The 23216-nt window shown below is 36.2% G+C and overlaps 1 long non-coding RNA gene across 1 annotated transcript in view; it reads left to right on the top strand.

Moving 5' to 3' along the window:
- The window catches only part of LOC109552215 (uncharacterized), a 292534-nt gene that overhangs the window by 41432 nt on the left and 227886 nt on the right, over nucleotides 1-23216 (top strand). Inside the window, exon 3 of the long non-coding RNA XR_002178979.3 lies at nucleotides 4443-4488. This is a non-coding gene — a long non-coding RNA (uncharacterized lncRNA). The remainder of the gene's footprint in view (nucleotides 1-4442; nucleotides 4489-23216) is intronic.

Below are 23216 nucleotides of genomic sequence, written 5' to 3'. Positions count from 1 at the left end.
TACATTTCTCTTTTTTTAGGCAGTGAGAGTGGGGCGAGAAGCTGGATAGTCAGAGTTCTGTGGGGAGCACAAAAGTTTAAAATGATTGTTGTGGAAAGTGGACAAGATTTGTGGACCACAGAAATGTCTGATTTAAAGCGCATTAGGGCCTCTTCATTTGAAGATCGTAAAATCTTATAGCATCAATATGCTCTTTTGTACCGTTTTCTCAAGTAGTATCCAGTTGCTTGGATGGCAGCAGAGAGAAAGGGAATATTTGATTTCATTCAGGGTTGGTATCTTTCAAAATGGGTTTAATGAATAATAGAAAGGAAGTTTTTGCCAAGAATGTTTTTGCAATGGTGAATCAAAGAAACTAAACTGGATAATGAGAGAATTAGTGAAAGGGGAAGGTTATTGCGTTGGGGAAAAGGAGAGGGAATTAGCCTAGGTACAAAGGGGTCAATTGACTAAGTCAGCTGGAGTAACAGGGGTCTATGAGCATAGAGACTGATTAAAAGTGTTCAGAGTGGATTTTAAATGATGAATTATGAAGAAGTTTTTAAAGTAAGAAAGATAAAGATGATGTTTGGACCACAGTGTTGAGTTGAGTGGGGGCATAGAGAGAGTTGGATTAGTATTTTGGAAACGGAGCTGTTTCAGGTGATGATAATAAGTTCTAGGATGTGAATCTGAGTAGGAGCTTAAGGCATCATGTTGGAAGAGATCATCAGAGCTGAGGAAATCAAGTTGAGGATGGATGAGTTAACCATGTGAATGACAATAAAGGTAGAAAAGAAGAGTTTTCAAAATACCAACTTTTTTGATGCAGGACAGTTAAGAATAGGACTACTGGGAATGATCGTTCTGGGAGAGAGGAAAATCATAGAGTCAAATAACAATAGCTCTCAAGGAGCAGCTTTTTATAAGAGAGTGGGGAAGAATTTCAGAGACTAACCAATCCCATTTCTTCTTCTTGGCCACATCAGAAGACAACAGTCCCCATCCTCCCTTGCAGTTATATTGGGGCCATGCAACTGAGTTCCGGCCTTTGGTATGAAAAAGAAGTGATGTTGTCAGTCTTTTAACAAGATAATGAAATAACCAGTATATCTACCCTCTGATGTCTTCGCTCCATCTGCCTCTGCTGGATGTTTTCAGAATTAACTTAAAACTGTAAGATGTAAGGAACAAAAGGTGGAAATAGATTGATTTTTGAGTCACTTCTCAGAGGAGAAATGTTCTAACTGCATTTATTAGACAGACCAGTGATGTGATTAAGAATAAAAAGTCTCCCAAAGGGAGGGATCCAAGGCCCATGGAGACCAATGGACAAGAGATGTCTCCCAGAGACTTAGAATCACAAACCCTGTGGAAGAGACTTTCACTGTGTCTGCCAGGAACAGTGCAGAATTGTTTGGACCAGTGAGAATGGTGAGATTTTTATTCTTCACCTTTCCAAATGGGAATATTTACTGCTGATATCCTGTCCCTGCTTCACTACTATATGTATGTATTTTATACATACATATGTACATATATATGCATGTATTTTATACATACGTATGTATGTATATGTAAATATTTTAGTCCAGAGTTTATGGGATCAGGATAAACCATATCCAAAGAGGAGAGAGAAGGCTGAGACTCATTCTTTATTCCAGAAATTTAGCCAGAAGGAGTGGCTGATGGAGACTTGGGGTTGTTTGGTTATGAGTGAGAATTTTGTATGCATTTAGGCAGGTATTTGTTGACCAGAAGCCTGAACTGTGGCAGGAACTGGTTGAATCTCATCAATTTTATGTCCTTTTTCTAGGAGTAGGAGAAGACTAGATTTCCCAACCTCCTTTGCAATTAGGAAGGAGTCATATGATTCATAGGTCAAGTAAATGTGGGCAGAAATAATGTAGGCTATTTCCAGGCCTGAATTCTCAAACCAGTTGAAATCTCCTTGGCCATTATCTCTCTTGCCTTTTTGTGGATGGAAAAAGGATTCTGAGATGACAGAGACGTGATAGAAGATAACAGGATCTATGAGTGAACACTTAGAGGAAAGCTGCCAGGAAATCTTACCTTTCACAACTGAATATGGCATGAGTGAGAACTAAACTTCTGTTGTATTAAGTCACTGAATTTTAATACTTTAATACTTATTCAGGTTTGATCTTGAGCTGAAGTGAATTTATATCACACACAAAGAATTCCACAAATATATGGCACTGGCTTATTAGTAGGAGAGTAAGCAGGTAGGACACGCTATTGGAAGCCTGGAAAAAGTTAACTCATGTTTTGTTGAGGCAAAACATTTGGAAAATTGTCACTTCTGGTAACACTTTGAAAGCAGGTGATTTGCCTAACTGAGCTGGCAAGTTTAGTGGAAGAGATTTGAAAAAATCATATAATTAATGTGAGTTGGCTGTTATTGACTGCATTTTGCAAAATGTTTTAAGAAAGGGCTTGCATGATGAAAAATTGTCTGGTTTTCTAGTGTAAATGAAAGGGAATATATGGAGTCAAAAATATTTGGGTCACGTAGGGTCAGAAAAGCATCTTTTTAGACTCCAGATAGTAAGAAGTGGAATTAAAATTTTCTTGAGTGTCAAAATCCAGTTCAACTTTTCATTTTACCAGAATGGTTTAGGGTGAAGATGAAATAGAGTGTATAGTCTGTGTTCATGTTTATTTCAAGAGATCAGCAAGGTAATAGTCATTATAACATAGAGAAAGTCATAGCTCAACAATTATATCTAGAAAGAACTTTGGATGTGTTTATTGGGCCATGAATTGACTAGAAGAAAACAAAACCCAAGCCTAATAAGTTTTGAAAAATAAAAAAAAATGTATTGCCAGGAAAACCTCAATACCAGGTAAAAAATCTGTAATGCTGTTCTAGTTATGAAAACAACTTCCAGTTTCCCACAACTTCCCTAGTTTCCCACAATCAAGAGGCAGCCATTGCCTCAAGGAGGTCACACTAGCTAATCCTTATTTAAGATGTGGCCATGTAGGATAGTGGGAAAGAGAACACTTACTGAGAGATGAACGTGAGGTCATGGAGAGCTATAACCAAAAGAGATTCGTCCGAAGAGTAGAACCAGTTCATGGAATCTTGACTATCTCCCAGACAAGGATAATTCCCAGTGCCTGGTCCCCTGAATTTCAAAATTGCTATGAACCTGTGACTGCCATGTGTCTTCCATTATCTCCTGACCCCTTTCTTTTTGAGGGAAAGTGTCTGATGTGGATATCTTTTTCATACTTCAATATTTTATATTGAAGTGAGGTATATATTTTATCTAAATGAAAAAAGAGTTGCATGTGGACTTGATGTAGAGGACTGGGAATCTCCTGGAATACCTGATTTTGAGTTAGAAACAGTGACCAGATAGTAATTTGGCCTATCCCTCTTAGGAATAAAGAGTGTATTCTATGTGTTGGAGAAAGGACAAAATGTCTATTTGTTGACCAGAATACTGAGTTGTGGTGGATACCCACAGTCTTATTTCCTCTTCATGGGAACCCTAAAAGTCTATGTTTCAAAACCACTATTTCGGTTAGCTTGGAGCCACATGACTGATTTATGGCTGATGAGATGTAAACAGAACTAACATGTCACTTTCTGGCTGAGGTGAATACTTACATAGTGTGTATTCTCCTCAATGTATTTCTCTTCTTTTTGTCTGAATGACACCAAGATGACCTTAATGTCAAAAGATGATTGGAACAACCACAAAAAGGCAGCCTATTTGAGGAAGGTCAGTTGACCTTCTCTTCAGACTGTTTTTTGAGTGAGAAAGAAACTTCTGTGTCACACCGTGAAATTTCAGATGTCTTTGTTCCTGTGGCTTATTCAGGCCTATCTTGACTTATACAGGGGATTAACACTCTTGTGAATAGCAAGGCTTAATGAAAAAAAAACAAAAACCCTAACGTTCTCCTCAAATTTATAATATATGAATTTTGATAGAAGACAGAATTATCACGGGAAACTATATCTTTAGGAGAAAGTAATGTTTTCGTTAAAGCAAGGAAGTAAAGAAAAAGCTAAGGGAAAAGATTAAAGATAAAAGTGAGCTTGTTTATTATAGAGTTGTGTTTCAAGAAAGCAGAGTGAATAGTTTGAAAATGTAAACATAGGGTATAGCTAGTTAGAATCAAGGAACTGTAGAACATCTTGATGACAGCAACTCTAAAGACTAGAGGGTGAGGTTGAGGGGAGAACTTTCGTGACAGGGATGAAAGGTCTATCACCCAGTTGTATTGTTGGTTTAATTAAACTGTGTGGCTATGGGGTCTAATTGCTGGAGGAATTGTGTTACTCCTTCTGGGGCAGATGACTGCCAGCTCTTTCTTTCTCATTGCCCCTGAAGCCCAGAGTGGTGACAGTCCCTGGAGCAGTCATGCTTGGATAGCCGTTGATGACAGCAAGAATGATTTTGATCCTTGTATTTTGTTTTCCTCAGTTCTTGGATTGACTGCCCCTGATCTTTCTCCAGAGGCTCTTCAAAGGTCAGTGTGTCATTGAGATGGTTCCTGGTTTCTTGAAGCATCTTCAGGCCAATTATCAACTTCTTAATGATGCCATTAGAGATTCCTGGTTGTGACAGCTCTTTCCTGAAGGTTTGATTCTGAAGCTGGAGAATAGTTTTCAGAGGAGACATGATTCCTTTCGGGCTTGCTTTCAGTTTTGCTCCGAAGGCTGTAAATTTGATTTCCCTCCAGCTTTGTACATCTTCTATTTCTCTAGGAAGTTTGACAATGACGTTGTTTACCACACCGAATAGTGCACACACTTTGTGAGGGCCTGGTGTAGAAAGTCTCTATGATCTTGGTATTAGTAAAAAGTGCTTTTCCTGGGAAACAGAATTGCTTTATTCTGCCATAGATAATATAAATTGTATCATGTTTACCTTTGGTGTTGGTGTCTAGAAAGCTTTCAAGGGCACCTGTGGCTCATCCCTTGCATGAAAAGTATTTTGGTACTAACCCTACCTTGTGTTCATGTTTTTTTTCTTTCTTTCTTTCTTTCTTTTTATTTTTTTAAACTTTTATTTTCCCATTGTTTAGATCTCATTAGCTTTAATTTTTTTTAATGCTCGATGAGTGTATTTAAAGCCTTTTATGGTGGCTATGGTGTTAGAAAGAATTAAAGAGACAAAGAGAAAGAAAGAACTAGTGTAAGAAAGAAGTAATAGTTACTGTCAGCCTTCTGTCCATATTCTGTCAGACCCTACTATTTTAGCGGGTCCCGACTGAGTCTGAACTGCTAGTATCTGTATCTTTGCTGAGGTCACTTTCTGGAATTGTGGAAGGCTGTGATGCACATGTGCTTGAAAGGCTAGAAGTGCCAGGGATTAACAATCCCTGTGAAAATATCTTTATCACTGACTCTCAGGTTAGTATAGAAATACTCCACCTCCCTCACTCCTTGGATGGGATAAGTATGAATTGTTTTGCATCATTTCCTGTTTTGTATCATTTCCCAATTTACCCCACTGGATTGAGCTCTAGTCACTCTCTGTGTTACTGAGCTGTCCTCTGTGTATCATTTCTCCACTCTCCTGTCACTGTTCCATTCACTTCTCAAAGATGTCCTTGCATTCAAATCCTTGTATCAGGTCTACTTCTAGGGAGACCAAACTAACAGAGAAAAAGAGAAAAAGGGAGAGAGGGAGAGATGGAAGGAGGGAGGGAAGGAGGGACAGAGAGACAGAGACAGAGACAGAGAGGGAAGAGAGAAGGAGAAAGACAGAGAGACAGAAAAATCCGTATTATATTAACAATATATGTTCATTTTGCTACCTGAGGGAGCCTCACTCTTCTTAGGTGAAGTGTTTTTATAGCTTTAAGTATGCAGTTTCCTCTGTTGATGAAGGAAGAAACTAAAGCAACTTGAATCACTTTATTAGAGGTATGAGACAGCGAAAAAACACACAAAAAGTTTCTCTAGTTTATTAATATATAACTTTAAAAGCTTATCTGATTCTAAATGTAGATTTTATTGTTTTTATTTTACTCTTTTTTTCAGAACTTTAATTAGAACTGACTTCATACCCAACCCATCTCTTTTGCACTCTGATAAAGTGATGGGCCAGGTTTAGCCACTCACTAAAAATCTCATTCAAGTTTAGCTCTGTCTTGGGTACACGTACAACTGGAACCATATTCCTTTAGCATCTGACAAATCCTAAGTAATAAAAAGTCTTAACCTATGACATACACCTTCAAGGACCAGGAAAAAAATAATATTAATCCAGTTTTTTTACACATTTATTCTGAACAAAGCATTGATGCCTAAAGAAACAAAAATGCATAGTGCATTGGCAAATTAAAATCAATTTAAGAAGAAAAGATATACTGTATTTATTTATTTATTTATTCATTTTTTTTCAAATAGCAGCACTGAATTGGATACTCTGAGGTACAACAACAACAAAAAATACATCAGACACTATATACCCAATAGAAATGCATTATATATGTGCACCTGAAGACTGACTCAGGAAAACAACAAAATTTGTAATATCCCACAACTGGAAACAAGCCATTCTACGGAAGAATGGATAAACAACATGGGATACATTCATGCAGTGAAACATGATACAATAATGAGACTCTATAAACTACAAGTACATGAAACAACATGCTCATAAATGTAAACTAGAATCAAAGAAGCCAGGTATAAAATAGTACATTCATTTGATCCCATTTATATGAAGTTTAAAATTAGACTATGTTGTTACAAATCAGGACTGTAGATTTCCATCGGGGCAAGGGTAGTGACTGAAAGGGAACACGAGGTGGCTTCTGGTGTTTTGCTAATTTATTTAGTTTTCAATCTGGATATTAGCTATATGGATGTGCTAGCTTTGTGAATATCTATTTATCCAGATGTACATTTGTGATTTATGTACTTTTCTGAATCTATAATATTGAGATATGTATTTCTCCATATATACAGATACAAATCAGACGTGTTTTTCCTTTGAGTTCAAATCTGCTAAGAGAGATGTGGTATATAAACACATACCTTTAATTGCATGTTAAAAGTATCAAGAATCATACATATGATACAAGTCAAAGGTCCTAGAATTAAAGATGAGTTAGAACTGCTCTTATACCTGGGTAGAATCTGAAATGCTTAATGGAATTAATTAATACACTTTGAAATTAGCCTGGAAGGATGAGTAGGGATTGCCATGTGGGTGGAGAGTGGAAAGGTCTAGGTGGAGGAACAGGAAGAAGCAATGTGCTGGCATGTTCTACAAACAGTTTTCCTGTGTGGTCTGGACCTTAGGAGCTATGGAAGACAAGCCAGATGAGAAGTTGGTGCCGGATGGTGGAAGGCTTGCAACAATAGACTGAAGAATTTTAGTACATTTTGTTGAGTGCCAATGTTTCTGAGCATAGTCGACATGATCAGAACCATACCTAGAAAGAAAGTGAAATCACTAAGAAATAGGAAAGGTTGGTGTGAGGCAATTCTAGATGAGGAAAGCCAGAAAGGACATATGGAAACGATAGAACTCACTAGACTTAACATCTGGTTGAGCTGACAACAAGAACCCAAAATTGAACCTATATTTTTATGGTTGATTAACTAGGTTTGGAGAGAAGGAGATTATGAGACTCCATTTGGGGCAGATTGAGTTTGAGTGGCTAGCAGGTTATTTAGAGGTTGGGCAAGTACTTTGTAAACACGAGACTGGAGCTCACTGAGAAAGGCTGAGATTTGAATTTGGGAGTCATCTGCGTAAGTGTGATTGACGTGATCAAGGACCAAAGTGAAGAAAAAACCCCAAAACGCTGTGCTGCATCTTTGTAACTTCACATCCAATGCTGTAGAGCATTAAAGTCAAATGAGTGGAAATATAGCTAATAGTATACAACAATAGCAACAACAATGACACTGTATATGTTTCTTGCGTGTGAGACATGTCTTGTTAACCGTTGTTATCTTCAGTCCTTTCAGAGCCCCCTGGCACATAGTAGGCATTTGATAAATGTGTTTTTTAAGTTAATTTTATTTGCATAGTGCTTTACCACTTTTAAATTCCATCATCAGTATCCTTAACACCTCAACAACTTTATCATTTATATCACAAAAGTGCTATGCAACAATTAAAATTTTATACTTAAAAAGAATATATTTTTCAGACATATTAAAAGGGAATCATATTTTCATCACACACTGTAGTTAATGAGCAACCTCCTCCCATTTAGCCTGGCTCCTAGTATAAGTCAGATACAATTCACAGTGGCCATCACAAAGGAAACTGTGAAAGGAGGAGAAGGAGAAAGGTAGCTGGCCTCACTTCAGAGAGAGTATGTTTTGTCACACTGCAGACCAACATCTGTTAAAAATTAGTGCAGTTTTGCTAGAGAGTTTCCAGCATGATGTTACAGTGCAGTTTCTCCAGAAAAATAGCTGTAATTATATGAACTTTACAGGGATAGTCTAAGGGATTAATGGGGTAAAGCTTGTAAACACAAAGAGGAAATTCTTGAGCACTTAGGAGAGGTAATGCAAATGTTAGTTTCCTTATTACCATCAGCAAGTTCACCAGTTACCTGGGTAACAGCAATAAAACTCTTCCAAGAATATCCAAGGTAAATCTCCTAATGGAGGAACATAAAGTTACCTGCAGCCCAAGGACACAGTCCTAATCGAACCATAACTCTAGTGGTAAAAGTTCTTGACCCTCCTTGCATTTGGAATGCACAAGGTGTCCATCGTTACACCTGCTGCTTGTTATCACCTAATGATAGATATGAATTCTGAGCAGAAGTTTGTTCTTCTCTTAAATGCCAGACCTACAAAATGATTGTTAATAGTAATCATCTGATGATCGGATGACAAAAATATGCACGGAAAACCCTGGTCATATTCTACTCCCTTTAGTAGAAACAGAATAGCAATCTTGTTCTACTCAAATTTTTAAGCCATTAAATGAGTTTTAAGTACTTAGTCTTACAATCTCTTTGCATTACAACATGCCAACGAGAGTAAATATGGAACCCTATTCTAATTTCCATATTCATCCACACAAACTAGAATGATAGCAATGAAGACATCACTTTGGTGTTATGAATTATTCTCATATCTCCTGTTCATCCCTTTTATACATTCTTTTAACCATCAATGGAGGTCTCTTTGCTCTGCTTCTGGCCTTCCATTTATTCTGCCCTTTATCCTAACCAATAAAGATAGATGGATAGATGATTAGGTAGATGGGTAGATAGATAGGTAGACAGATAGACAGATGTAGATATATGCATAGATATACAGATATATATGTGATATGTAATATAGTTTATAAATAAATATTGTCATAATTTTTAATTTGCAAAACAAGAACATATTATTCTTAGGTCTATTAATTTTATGTTGCATGTCATTTGCAAAATGAGGACAATTTATAATCTCTTTTATTGTCCTGAAGATTATGCGAGATTTATAGGACACATATATTATTCACATTTGACAAAAGTTGAGCTTATAGATTCTAAGTGACTTGCTGAAGGTCACACAATCAGTAATGAACAGCTAGATTGTGTATCAATTAGGGTAGTTTTGCAGAGAGCAAAATAAACCTACCTAAAGGGAAAAATGAATTTGTTAGGCTTGGAGGTGCTCACCGAAATCAGAAAAGCTGAAGAATCAAGCCCATAAATCAACTTACGAAGTCTCTGTGTCATCTCAAGAGCATTGCTGGAGCAAATTATTTCTATTGTCTGCTTTGTTTGTCTCTCAAGATTCAAATTCTATGGAGGGGAGAGTTTGGTTGGTCTTGTTTGTGTTTGCTTTTTCTCCAGACACCTTGATGAAGTCCTACCAGATTGTGTCAAATGGGAGGAGAGTCCCCCCAAAGAGGTAGAGTAAATGCTGGTGAGATGCGGTGCCGCAAATGTCCCCACAGCCTATATCCTAGGCTTTCTGTTCCCAATTCTAATACCTTTTCCGTGATTGGAGTAGGTTTTTGCTCCTTGGAGTCAGAAGCTTCTACAGCCTTAGACATACTGAGTGTCAGCTTAAACAATTTGAGAAATGAGCTAGAGGGTTAGACCTCTTTCAGAATTATGTTAAGATGCATGTACCCTGCTTTCATCAGTAACCTCACCACCAGTTCCTGACTACTGTTTCACGTTTGTGAGGACCAATGAGGTTGCTGCAGGTGGTCCCATTCTAGATAGAATGAAATACAAAATAATTGGTAAAAGTAACAATACCACTGTCACTATATAAATGATAGGTTGTATTGTAACAAGGTAATACATTCTCCAGATTTAATTAGCTTGGAATGTGAGTTATAAGTTCTTTGTGAAGAAGGGGATTAATTAAATTCTTTGCAAGAGGGGAAACAGCAGTCTGAAAATTTTCAAGACAAATAGGTAACATTTTTTCAGGTTAATTAAAGCCAGTGCTCATTATTTCAACCTTAGGGCCCTGGTTGCTACTCTTCATTTTTGCAAGTAGAGGGCTAGGCAAATGGAAAGAGGAAAGAAGTTAGAAGAAGAAACAAAAAGATAAGGAAAGCAGAAGATTCAATAAACTCTAACTTTCTGGCAGCAATGTTTATAGCCCACCATTTATTCCATCATAAGTGCCAGTGTGGGGAAGGAATAATAATTTTCTATCTAACCTTTTAGGTTCTAGGCTGAGACATCTCCTGTAATAAAAGACAGATTAACAGGAGAAAAACAAACAGAAATTTAAGGACACGTACACCCCCTGTATACATGGATGAGACACAGAAAAACTGAGTAACTCTCCAAAATGGCCCAAGCCACTACCTTGAATAACATATTTAGCTAAAGACTAAAGTAGATGCTGTGGGTGGTGGAACCAGTTACTATGGGGGAGGCTGTCAGGAAAAGCATAGTAAACAAGGGTAGGGTTTTCATGCAGATTTAAGTCCCCGCTTCTCTGCTGATAAGAGGTTCCACAGATTTGGTCATCCTCTTCTGGTCCAGAGAGGTAGATACTCTTACAAATGGAGATTTCCCTTATAAATGTAAATATGTCTTACAAAAGGGTAACTTCTACTTGTTTTCAGAACTTCTTAATGTGTGTGCAATTTCTTAAAAATAAGCAGCTCAGATAATCAATATGCTGAAGAAGCACATTTGGGGTGGCAACTTGTGTTCCCTTCACCAATCAACAAGTTTTCTAAGGGAACCCAGACAGAGGAATGGTAAATAACATAACGCTGAAGATACCTGAACCATTTTACCAATTGCATTTATTAAATAACAGGTTTATTTGTTCCCAGGATTGGTGGTCAGAACAAATACACTAAATTTATTTATTGAGGACTACCCATTTGCCCAGACCCATAGAAGTTATCATGGAATGGTAAAATAGCATGGCTTTGAGGTAACATGTGTCGACTTTTAAAAAAATGCACAACGTGAGAGCTGCGAGTTAAGTTTCATTTGGGGGCAGAATGAGGGCTGCAACCCGGGAGACAGCATCCCCGATAGCTCTGAGAAGCTGCTCCAAAGAGGCAGGGGGGGAAGGTCAGTATATATGTGATATTGATGAAGGGGGAGTACATGCAATCAAGCACATATTTTTTACAGAAGGTTTCTGCTAGTCTTGTGCAGGTTACTGCTCGTCACGAGAAGCAGACGTCACCATGAAGGATTTTAGTGATTTTCTAGATATGAGGAGATACAAGAACTGGGCTCATAAAATTATCTCCTGAAAATATCTATAACTATCTGAAGATCTGTTCTGCCAGTTTTCTTCCAGAGCCTGGAATGCCTCATTTCTGCTCTCTACCTGAACTCCTTTCAAGGGCTGTTGAAAGTCAGCAGCTGCTGCAGCACATGGTCTAATCCTCGTACGGGTAGATGGCAAGTGCCAGTGGAACGTGCCAGTTTGTAGTTGACACATGTCTGGGTGATTTGGCCCCTGATATTTACATAAGCTTGGGAAACTTTGTTAACCTCTGAGCCTTAATGAAATCATCAGTAAAATAGTGACAGTAATTCCTGTAGATTTATTGAAAAATGAATCTGTGAACATTTTCATACATATTGGGTAACTGCAAACATTTGTTCAAATTTGCTCATGGTGCCATAGGGGATACAAATATATTTAAGGCCTCATCAGTAATTTAAGTTCTTCTGTTAGAATATCTAAAAGCCAAAACATTGAAGCACCAAATGCTGATGAGGATGTGAGCAACAGAAACTCTCAATTATTGCTGGTGGGAATGCAAAATGGTACAGCCATGATGAAAAACATTTTAAGACTTTCTTATAAACCTAAGTACACTCTTATAATATGGGATAGCAATTGTGCTCCTAGCTATTCACCCACTTGAGTTGAAAACGTATTTAAAAAAAAACAAAACTGCATGTGAATATTTATAGCAGCAGTTTATACAATTGCTAAAACTGGACATAACCAAGATGCTATTCAATAGTTGAATGAATTAACCAACTTTGGTATAACCATTCAATGGAATATTATTCTACAATAAAAAGAAACGAGCGATCAAGCCTAAAAGACATGTAGGAAGATTAAATACACATTTCTACAAGAAAGAAGCCAATCTGAAAAGGATGCATATTGTATGATTCCAATTATATGACGTTCTGGAAAAGACAAAACTATGGAGAAAGTAAAATGATCAATGGTTTCAACGTTTAGGGTAAGAATGAAAAGGCAAAGCACTGGGGATTTTTATGATGGTGAAACTATTCTTTATCATACACGTAATGTATTGTATGTCACAGGATTTATATTTTGAAAATGCATAGAATCTCACAGCACAAATAATGTATCATAATGTTTGCAAATTTAAAATACCGTGTAGGAGCTCAAGGTGTCACGAGCAGGAATGTAGGCTCTGTCAAGAATATCCATCTGTATTACAAATGTATGAAACAACCTCACTGAGGAGGGTAAAGGGGTGAAAATGCTGACCTAAGTAACTTTGGAAATGAGTGGAGTATGTAATACTAAAGACTAAAAAAAAGAAAAACCAAACCCAAAACAAACAAACGAGTAAAAAAATACTGCACAGGCTCACTGTGCTGTGATTGATAAATTGTTTCCTCTGGGGGTAGGGGTTAATGCTTCCGATACTTCTATACATGTATACTGGAATTGAACAATTAAGCGAAAGGATGGTGGATAGTGGGAGCCAGGTTTCACACTGTTGGGGTGGGAATTTGTAGATAAGCAGGAGAAGGAGGCTAGAATAAAACATGCGGTAAGGGCTTAGAGCTGGAGACATCGGTAAGAACTCATGTTTAACTTAATATAAATAGATATGGTTCCATATAGAAATATTTAAAATGAATATGTGTATATACATGAGTTAGTTACATATGTGTTTCTTTTCTCTGACTGCTGAGAAGGCCTGAAAGAAATGGCACTGCAGTAGCAGTGAGCGTAGCTACCACCCAGATCTTTGTTTCTGATACCCTTTACTAGAAAAAAGAACCAGAGGTCCCTGGAGAAATGACTGATGCTAGGCAACATATGAGATGACTCTAGAGCATCTTATAGTGTCATAAAATATGCAAGTGCTCAAACAAATAAGGGAGGAAACTATACAGATATGAGTGTGTCTTAAGAGGCACAGGAGCCAAGTGAAAGAACTCCTAATGGCCAAAACTGGAAAAATGTGTGAAGTAATATTGGATTATAACCCAAAATATAAAATAAATGTCCATGAATCCATATAGATGTAAACAAATATTTGACTAAATTAGTAAATGGGGGGGGAAGAGACAAGTCTTCCGTGCAGAAGAATTCTAAGTAAATTTTGTAGATTGTCCTCAAAGAGAGGGAGCATAAATCTACAGTCTTTATATGGCCTTTATATGGGCTTTATGTGGGCTGTGAACAGTGACTTCCTTCCAAAGAGTACAGTATGGGAAAGGGGGAAACTAGAGTGATTTTATAGTGCAGAAACCTGACAAATGCTACTTCAGCAAGGTGATCAAGGTCAACATCAAGTCATAAAATATGTTGATAGTATGTACCTTTGATATGATAGGAATTGATGAATGGAAATGGATACAGTTTTAGAGTCTTTTATATTCAATAACACTGGAGACCCAGCAAATTTGCCTTCACCTGTGTACCATAGAATTTTTTTAACATGAGAAAAAACTTCATCACTTTGCATTAAGTGACTTTTCATTGTTTCCTTTTAGTTGCATCTTAACATCATACTAAATAAGTTCACTTTTTTTGTTCTTTTATAAGGATGCCTGTGAAAAGTATAAATTGCAAATGGTCATTTTTGAAGAGTCTTCAGAAACACAATTCTAATAACTGTCTTTATCTGCCATAAATAAAATTCTCCTTACCCTCCTTTTTTTGTTTGTTTTGCTTTTTATTAGAAAAATCATCTTTTCTGATTAAGAGGAGTATTTCCTTCTCATTACTAGGAATAAGATTCTATGAGGGAATGAATTTCTGTTCTTTTTGTTGCTGCAGTTTTCCCCTCATTTAAAGAAGTATCTATCAAAGAGGACACTCAATAAATATTTAATAAATCAGTGCATCATTGCATTGTCTGCATTTGCCTTTTAAATACTTCCCTCTACCTGGGGAGATGCTAATTGAAGCTATGGAAGTGGCTGGGATTGTTATGTTAAAACAGATTCTTCCCATATCTCTACACTTTGGGTTAAATGAGAAGGAAATAGCGACAAAATAGGTGGAGATAGTATCAAAGAGGTGGGAGAGAACTCAGATGATGCAGTGTCATGGCATCCAAGGGAGGCCAACTTTTAAAAAATGAGGTCCTCCACAATGAATATTTCAGAAAATAATGAAGAGCAAGCTGCTAGATTTGTTAGTATGGAAGACAAAGATGAATTTTGAGAGAGCAGTTAAATGACAGGAATAAACCACACAGATCCGAAGATGTTAGTAAGTAAATTAGTAATCGGAAATTGATGTAGTGAGTAAAGAATTTTCTTATTACTTCATGGTTGTGCATATATATGTGTGAGGTCATACATGCCAGGCTTCTAATATTTCTTGGCACACAATAAATGTTGTTGCTGTTCTTCATATAATAATTACTATTCCAAAATGTCTTGGATAATTTAAGCTTAAAAGTGAGAACATGTACATTATATATTGTTCAAGGAGTCTTTGTGATCCTTCACAGCCTTAACCATAATGCTGAATGCACAGCACACTTTTATAAATACCATTAGTTTTATTTGTATATTAATTATTGTATATTCTGATTACCCTTTTCTCGACATCCACAGTAGTCTTACTTCTGTTGCAAAATAATGGATAAAATTTATAGAAATAACAAGTTAATACCTCAATTTAGTAAACAGAAAAAAATGTCACAAATAGTTTGGGAATAACATGTAGTAATCAAAAATTCATTTGTGAATCCTGGTACAATTTGTAGAGCGCCTTAATTTTCATTGTTTTAATGAATTTTACAGCCACCCAATAAGGAAGCAAGGCATAATATTATCAATTTCCAGAGAAGGTAGTAAAGTTTATAATTGGGCTTGGATTTAGAAAACTTCCAGTGTTTTTCTCTGTTTGTATGACCTTAGTCATTTCACTTAACCATTTCTAGTTTTAGTTTCTTCACCTGTAAAATAGTTATGTCTACCTTATAGACATATTGAGAATATGTCCATCTTTTTTTCCATTGCCATGCCATGCACAAGCAGATATAGCCATAAACCAATTCTGAATATGGAAACAAATAGAATATGTAGTTGACAAATATACTAGCTGAGATTAAACTTAGTCCTTTGGATGCTCAAAAGTTTTTCTTGTACCTTCAGTCACACTGATATTTGGAAGTGCTAACATTTGGCGTATCGTATATTTATTACATATGGCACTTGAGTATTAGGTTCCTGAGTTTATTCAAGAACATTTTAATAATCATTCATTCTGCTGAAAATCTAATGCAAAGTTTAAGTCTCTCTAAAGGTAGATAATAGCTTAGAGAAATTACTCAGAAGTTCCTTTTATTCCACAATATCTCAGAAATAGAGAGCAGATAATGAGAGTATATTCTCAGTCTTAATGTAATAATCCCCAGTGGAGATCTTCACATTTTTAATTATTTAACGATGTCATTTCAATATTATCTGTCTGCTATGAATATTTCATGTTCATCAAAAATTCCCTGAAAAAGTAAAAATAACCTGTACATTAGTTAAAGAAGACAGTATCAATAATAGCATCCAAATGGTATTTCACTGCCTTTGGCATGAGGAATAGATTTTAATCCAATGGTTCAAATCAATCATCTAAAGTTTTTGTAAGAGTACACAGACTGGGGGCATGTTAACAAAAGGAATCTTGGAAGTAGGGCTTGAATAATGAAGCAGTATTGGAAATAAGTTCTAGTTTTTGTAAGAGTACACAGACTGGGGGCATGTTAACAAAAGGAATCTTGGAAGTAGGGCTTGAATAATGAAGCAGTATTGGAAATAAGTTCTGTCTCCAAACTGGATATTCTTTAGGAACACGTAGAAGAATCTCTAAAAGTCAAAGCTGAAGCATCTCCATTGCTATGACCAGTGTGAACAACATATATTACGGACTGAATTATGTTCACCCCAAATTCATATGTTGAAGCCCTAATCTCCAATGTGACTGTATTTGAAGATACAGACTTTAAAGAGGTAATTAAGGTTAAAGTAGAGTGAGGTACTAATTCCGTATGACTTGCATCCTTTAAGAAAAGGAAGAGACACCAGGGTTGTGCACACACAGAGAAAGGGCCATGTGAAGACACAGCAAAAAGGTGGCCATCTGCAAGCCAAGGAGAGAAGCCTCGGAAGAAACCAACCCTGTTGGCACCTTGATCTTGGACTTTCAGCCTCCAAAATTATGAGAAAATAAATTTCTGTTGTTTAAGCCACCCAGTCTGTGGTGTTTTGTTATGGCAGCCCTAGGAAACTAATACAACATGTTTCCATGAGGAGGCATCATGATCTTTGGAATATCAAGAGCAGAAGTGTAAAATTAGACAATTATGGGAAATATAGTTAAATAGTATGAGTTAACGTATATAGAACATCTAGTATGTGTTGGGAGGTTGAGACAGATACCTTTTAGCTCCAAATCAAACCTTTAATGTTGACATCATTAGCCTCAGGATGCAGATGTGAAAAATAAGTGTTAGAGGAATTAAATAACTTCCTCAAATCAAAGAGATGAAAAGTAATTGATAGATTATAACCTAGTATTTTTCAACTTAAAGTGATGACCTTGTTATTATGTCATAATTTCAGTCTCTGAATTTTTCTGTAACTAAGGCTTTGGCTCTATGTTCTTACACTTTTCTTAGTCTCTCTCTCTCTCTTTCTCTCTCTCTCTCTCTCTCTCTCTCTCTCTTTCTCACCATCCCTCCCTCCCTCCACCTTTCTCTCTCATTGTCTTTCTTATCTCTCCTACTTTTGCTCATACATTGCCTATGTTTAGGAAAGATAGTGTCCTACACTATCTCCTTCCAGTTTACATAGAGACCAAGCTGTAGAGAATAGAGTTAGAAGGACTTTGCTGATTTACTGAGGACAACTTGGCATCATCTCAACCTAGAACCTATTTTGCCTGCCTCTAACCATTTTGTTTTCAATTACTATTTACCTTGGCAACAAAGTCAGAAACTTTAAATGCATTAGTCTCATTGTTAACTTAATTAAAATACAGCTTCTCATTTCATTAGAAAGCAATCAACTGCCTCTCCTCTCTCTGAGAGACTAAGAAACAAGATGGAAACCATTGAAAAGGGAACTGTTGGGAGAGTTTTTGAAGGTTATCAGGAAAGGTAAGGTGTTGGGAAGCTCTGCTTATGGAACAAAACAGTTAATAGTGGGCACATTAGTCTTCTCTTTTTATTGTGTTCTCTCCCTCAATTTTTACCCCCTTTCCTCTGGCTTCCTCCCCATCTCCTTCCCCTTATGGGCATCTCCCATAAGGGTACCCTTTCTCTGGAAAACTGTTTGGTTTGTTTCTAAAGAGGCTATCATGAATGCATGAAATTGAGTAATTACAGATGTGCCATCTTGGTAATTTTTCCAACATTTTACATTGTTTCGAACTAGAGAAATTTTGATGCAAATGGTTCAAGATGCTTCCACTCATTGACACAGTGTTTAATGTTTTATCTCTTTTACTATTTGTAACAACCCCAAAGAATTGTAGCATGGATTATTCCCATTTGTTAGATGTAGAAATTGTGTCATGAAGAAGTTACTTTACATATCAGAGACCACAAAGCCTTAAAGGTAAACTTTAGTAGCCTAAACCTATAGATTGTACTTGTCATCGCTTCTTTAGAGTACATATTGAGTGTCTGTATATTATGCAATTTGTAATATCATTTCAGAAAGTGAGAAAGTAACAACATCCTTCTTAAATACACAATAAGCAATATATTTTTATATGTTAAGCTATTCAAAATGGAATTTATATGTTTGCTTCCTAAATTTGGTATTCCTAAGTTCTTAGATATAGGTGAAAGACTTCCTTGCTACATCTGGATATGTAAGAAAAAATATGAATATTAGACTATCAGATCTAAAAAAGAGAATATGATAAATTTACTCCTCTCATTTGTGCTTGACCCATATTTTATTGTCAGGTATGTATGTGCATATGTGTGTCTTCTTTTGAGGGTTGGGAGAGGGAGAGATTATAGCTAATGTTTAAGAGCATAGGCTTTGGGGTAAAAGTCTCTGAGTTAAGCCAGTAGTAAATATTTTTTCTTGGGCAGGCCACTTATCCATTTATGTCTCAAGTTCTTAATTTGAAAATAGGGAGAATAATAGCACTTGCAATATTGAGTTCTTGTGAAATGAAATGATAAGCTACATGTAAAAATATTTAATACTTGTCACATCTTAATTACTCATTAATAGCTGGCTATTTTTCTTTTCATAGCACTTTACTGCTAGATGATCTATTCTGTGCAATGGGTGGATAACAGGACAAGTTCTCATGGCAATAAAAGATTGTCACACTAAGGTATAGGTATCATTTGGATGCACTAAAAGTAATGTTAGTAATGTCTTCTGATTGTCAGCAATTGGTTGTCCAAAATTAGCAGTTCTTTGCAAAAGGCATTTCAAACCTGGGATGTCAAGAGTTGGAAGATAATCAGAGTTTCGGTTGTTTGTTCTTGAGTTAGAAAGAAAACTACAAAGTGTTACGTGCAGCATTTCAAAGTGGCTTCCACTAAGGAGGGTAATATTCCAAGTGAGGATCCATAATACGTAGTCTATCCAAGCCTTTCTTCTAGATGTCTCCTGAGCTGTCACCTCTGTCTAACTACACACATACATCCAGAATATATGGAGATGTCAATATAAAGGGTATATTTTCTCTATCTGACTAACTAACATTTACATTTTCTTATTATGGAAGTTTATTAACACCCCAGAATGTATGTAATACACAGAAAACACATAAAGAAAAAAATCATCCATTAACCTACCATCCAAAATTTTCTGTTGTGGGAAAAAAGACCACCCAAATGAGGAAAACAAAGGCTTATTTATTCAGAGCTTACTATAGCAAGGGAAATAGCCACTATCACTTGTGTTTAGTAGAGACTCAAAGGCAGGCAGAGGAGTGGGAAGGCTTCATAGTTAAAAATGGGGAAGGCTTCAGGAATGCCTTGAAGGGAGGCTTTTGGCATGAGGAAACTGTCATGGGCTAACTAGAAGTAGGGCGTATTATGGGATCGGTTAGAGGTATTGGTTGGTCCTAAGTTCGAAGTGAGAGCAAAAATTAGGGAAACTATCAGTTATTAGTCACAGCCAATTGTTTTAGACGATTAAGAATGTTACAGGGGTTATTGTTTGGCTTCCTGGTTTTCTTTTTTGCTAGAGATGATGGTCTGACCTTGCAAGTCTGACTTGCAGATAAGTAGTCTGGTTTCCTGGCGTGGTTGCTACTGATTGTGGGCCAGCGTTCTAGTTTTATATATGGTCTGGCCGTTGTCCATTTTATATTCAGGCTGTCACCATATTTAATATAGTGTGTTTTATTCCAGGTCTCCTTATCCCACTACCAAGACATATGTTTTATTGTAGAGCAACTAACAATTTTTACAGGTAGAAAAAATGTGTATTAATTAATCATATCCAATTCCCCAAAGAATTATGTCTGGGGTTTCATTTATTGTATATGCAGAGCACCTATTTTGTGGCAGGTTCTGATGGGTCCAATAAGTTAATGATGGCATAGTTTCTTACTTCAGAGAACCTAGAATTTTGCAGGAGTAGACATGAAATGTGTCTAGATAGCCTGTTTTCTTAACCATTTTCAATTGAGTGACGTCAAGCACTTACGCTTGAAGTAATCATATATTAATTCATGGTCTTTGACCTGAAAAATTATAGAGGGTCACTATACAAATGGAGAAATATACAAGTTTAAAGTGTGTAATTCTCAAAGTTAAATAAGTGTTTTAAAAATTAAAGTAATTCTGTATTTTAAACTGAAATAATTAGCTCTCTGAAAAGTCTGTAATTAGTATATCATTTGAATTTTGAATTAATATTGCAGATAGAAAATTACTACTTATTTCAGATGAATTTCAGTTGCTAAATCAAATGCAATTGAATTCAGTTGGATGTTCTCAATGTACTGTACTGTTTTTATTAATGAAAATTAATTTAAACTTAGATTGCATAATTTGCCTGTGTATACAAGCTAAATTTATAATTGCTATTAAATACCAACTCAAGAGATATAATGAATGCAAAATTTTAAATGAATTTCATTTATACAGCCCCCAAGTAAAATTCTCTCATGTTAAATATGTACAAATATTTTTAGCATTTATGATCTTTATGTGGAGATCATTCACTTTTATTTTGAATGATTGATGACATTAGTTCCCTGAGAATTGATTATTTTGGCATAAAAATGTTTAGATTAAAAAATCAGTGAATCCGGAATTAACTTTTTTGTTTTGTGAATTATCTAATGTTAAAGTGAGTATTTATCCCATAAGATACTCCATTCAAAACTAAAACATGAGTGTGTATATGTGTGTGCACACTCATACAAATGATTATATATATTTAGTTTATATTTTGTGCTGGCATAATCCTTTATCACTGGGAAGATAAAGTTTAGGGATGTATATTAACAAAGGTTATTTCTTAACTTTGGAAGCCATTCTGGAAACCAAGACTTTGACTATAAATTTTGTTGGGTTTTCTATCCTTGACAAATTAAAGGGATTTTTTCTATATTGACTCTCTTGAAAGTATATATATATATACATATATATATATACACATATATGTATACATACATATATATAATTTGTTGAGAAGAATCTAAATCTGTAAAATGAAAACTCAAGTCATTAAATACTTCAATTAAAAACACACTTTTACTTCCTTCAACAAGCTAATTCAGATAGAACCACCATGTCTTTTTCCAGAACCTTTTTATTAGGGTAAAGTAATGAACCTCTTAGTACTGATTTCTCAGTGTTTTCTGAACTCTGTTCTCATTCTTAATCATCCTTTAATACCTTTTTGGCACTCCTTTCCAGTCCCAAATGGAATAGCCACTTACTTTGATCAACGTCAGTATGTTGATTTGATGTGGTCCTTTGTCTTCCCCTATAATCTTTCAAAGTTGAGACATTCTGGTACAGAACTCATTAACTACATTGTTATCAGTTAGTTTACTGTTTCCATCCTTATTTGCTATTGCACAGATTCATATAACTGTTAACATTTCCTCCAGTTGTCAACATTTTCTTTGTATAGCTCCTGGGGCTGCTTACAGATTCTTTTATTTAGTTATTTATTAATTTATTTATTTTTGGCTGCGTTGGGTCTTTGTTGCTGTGCGTGGGCTTTCTCTAGTTGCGGAGAGCTGGGGCTACTCTTCCTTGCGGTGCGCGGGCTTCTCATTGCGGTGGCTTCTCTTGTTGCGGAGCGCGGGCTCTCGGCGCGCGGGCTTCAGTAGTTGTGGTGCACGGGCCCAGTTACTCCGTGGCATGGGGGATCCTCCCAGACCAGGGCTAGAACCTGTGTCCCCTGTATTGGCAGGTGGATTCTTTACCACTGCACCACCAGGGAAGTCCCTGCTTGCAGATTCTTTGTGTCTCTGAGCTGCAGGAATAAATCGTCATCACATTACAGCCACTCACTTTCTACAAACAGGAAATTTCTGATCTGAATGCTGGTAAATTTTTTCGTTACTTAGTAGTCTTATAAGGTATGGGTTATTTTGTGTGTTATCAGATTGTTGACAACCCTAAGGTTGACAGCTGGAGTTCACCTGTCTTCCAGTTACCTTACTGAGCTTTGTGGTATAACTATTTCATCTATATTTATGCATATTCACAAATTCATGCATGTTAAATGGCCATTTTATACTGAAATAGAGCAACTTGTGGAATGATCTGATTTTTTAAGAGTTAAGTTAGGTAAAAGGAAAGAAGAGGACTAATATTTATTGAGTGATCATGACTCTTCAGATGCTACACTAATGTACACATTTCTACATTTTCTTAGAATAAACCTATAGGGTTATTTGCAGTTGAAGAAACTGAGGCTCAGAGAGGTAAAAATCCATCAAGATTTCCCTGTTATTACAGTATAGAGCTTAAATTAATATCCCAAATTGACTTCCCCCAAAGCTTATGATCTTTCCAAAGTATTACATTAGGCTTAAAGGCAAGATTGTCCAGTCTTCTTATGCCACAACTACCTTGAAAAGAAGGTTTGTGGAGATTTAGGAAGACAGATACCAGAAGTATCGAGTAATAGACTTAGAAGAGATTCTTGGAGATTATTCCTTTCACTTCAAGTAGGACCACATTAAATCACCTAAAATGGCTGAGATTGAATCCTATTTATAAATATCTCTTTCAAAGGGGATTTGATGGCATCCTCCTGACAATATATTCCATTGTTGGCAAATCCCCTTTTTATCCATCTGCAATTAATCTGTCAACAAGATTCTATTACATGCTTCCTGTTTGCCAAGCTCCGTAATATGCAATACCTGTACGATGCAATGTCTTCCTTCAGAGATAATTTAGTGTAGTTGGGGTAAGAAGGCAGGTACATGAAATGAGAACTGGTGATTCAGTATAAATGATGAGTCTCAAATAAGCAGTAAAGGATTTCAGAGGATGAAAAGGTGGAATAGATGGGTCCCAGAGGATTTTGGAAATAATAGTTTAAAATAGAATTTGAAAAAGAGAGATGAATCCCTTTCTTCAAATTCAAAG

This window comes from Tursiops truncatus, chromosome 8 (assembly GCF_011762595.2).
Source record: "Tursiops truncatus isolate mTurTru1 chromosome 8, mTurTru1.mat.Y, whole genome shotgun sequence".
NCBI classification, from domain to species: Eukaryota; Metazoa; Chordata; class Mammalia; order Artiodactyla; family Delphinidae; genus Tursiops; species Tursiops truncatus.
The sequence above is the reverse complement of the archived record's forward strand: the minus strand, read 5'-3'. Positions and strand labels throughout refer to the sequence as shown.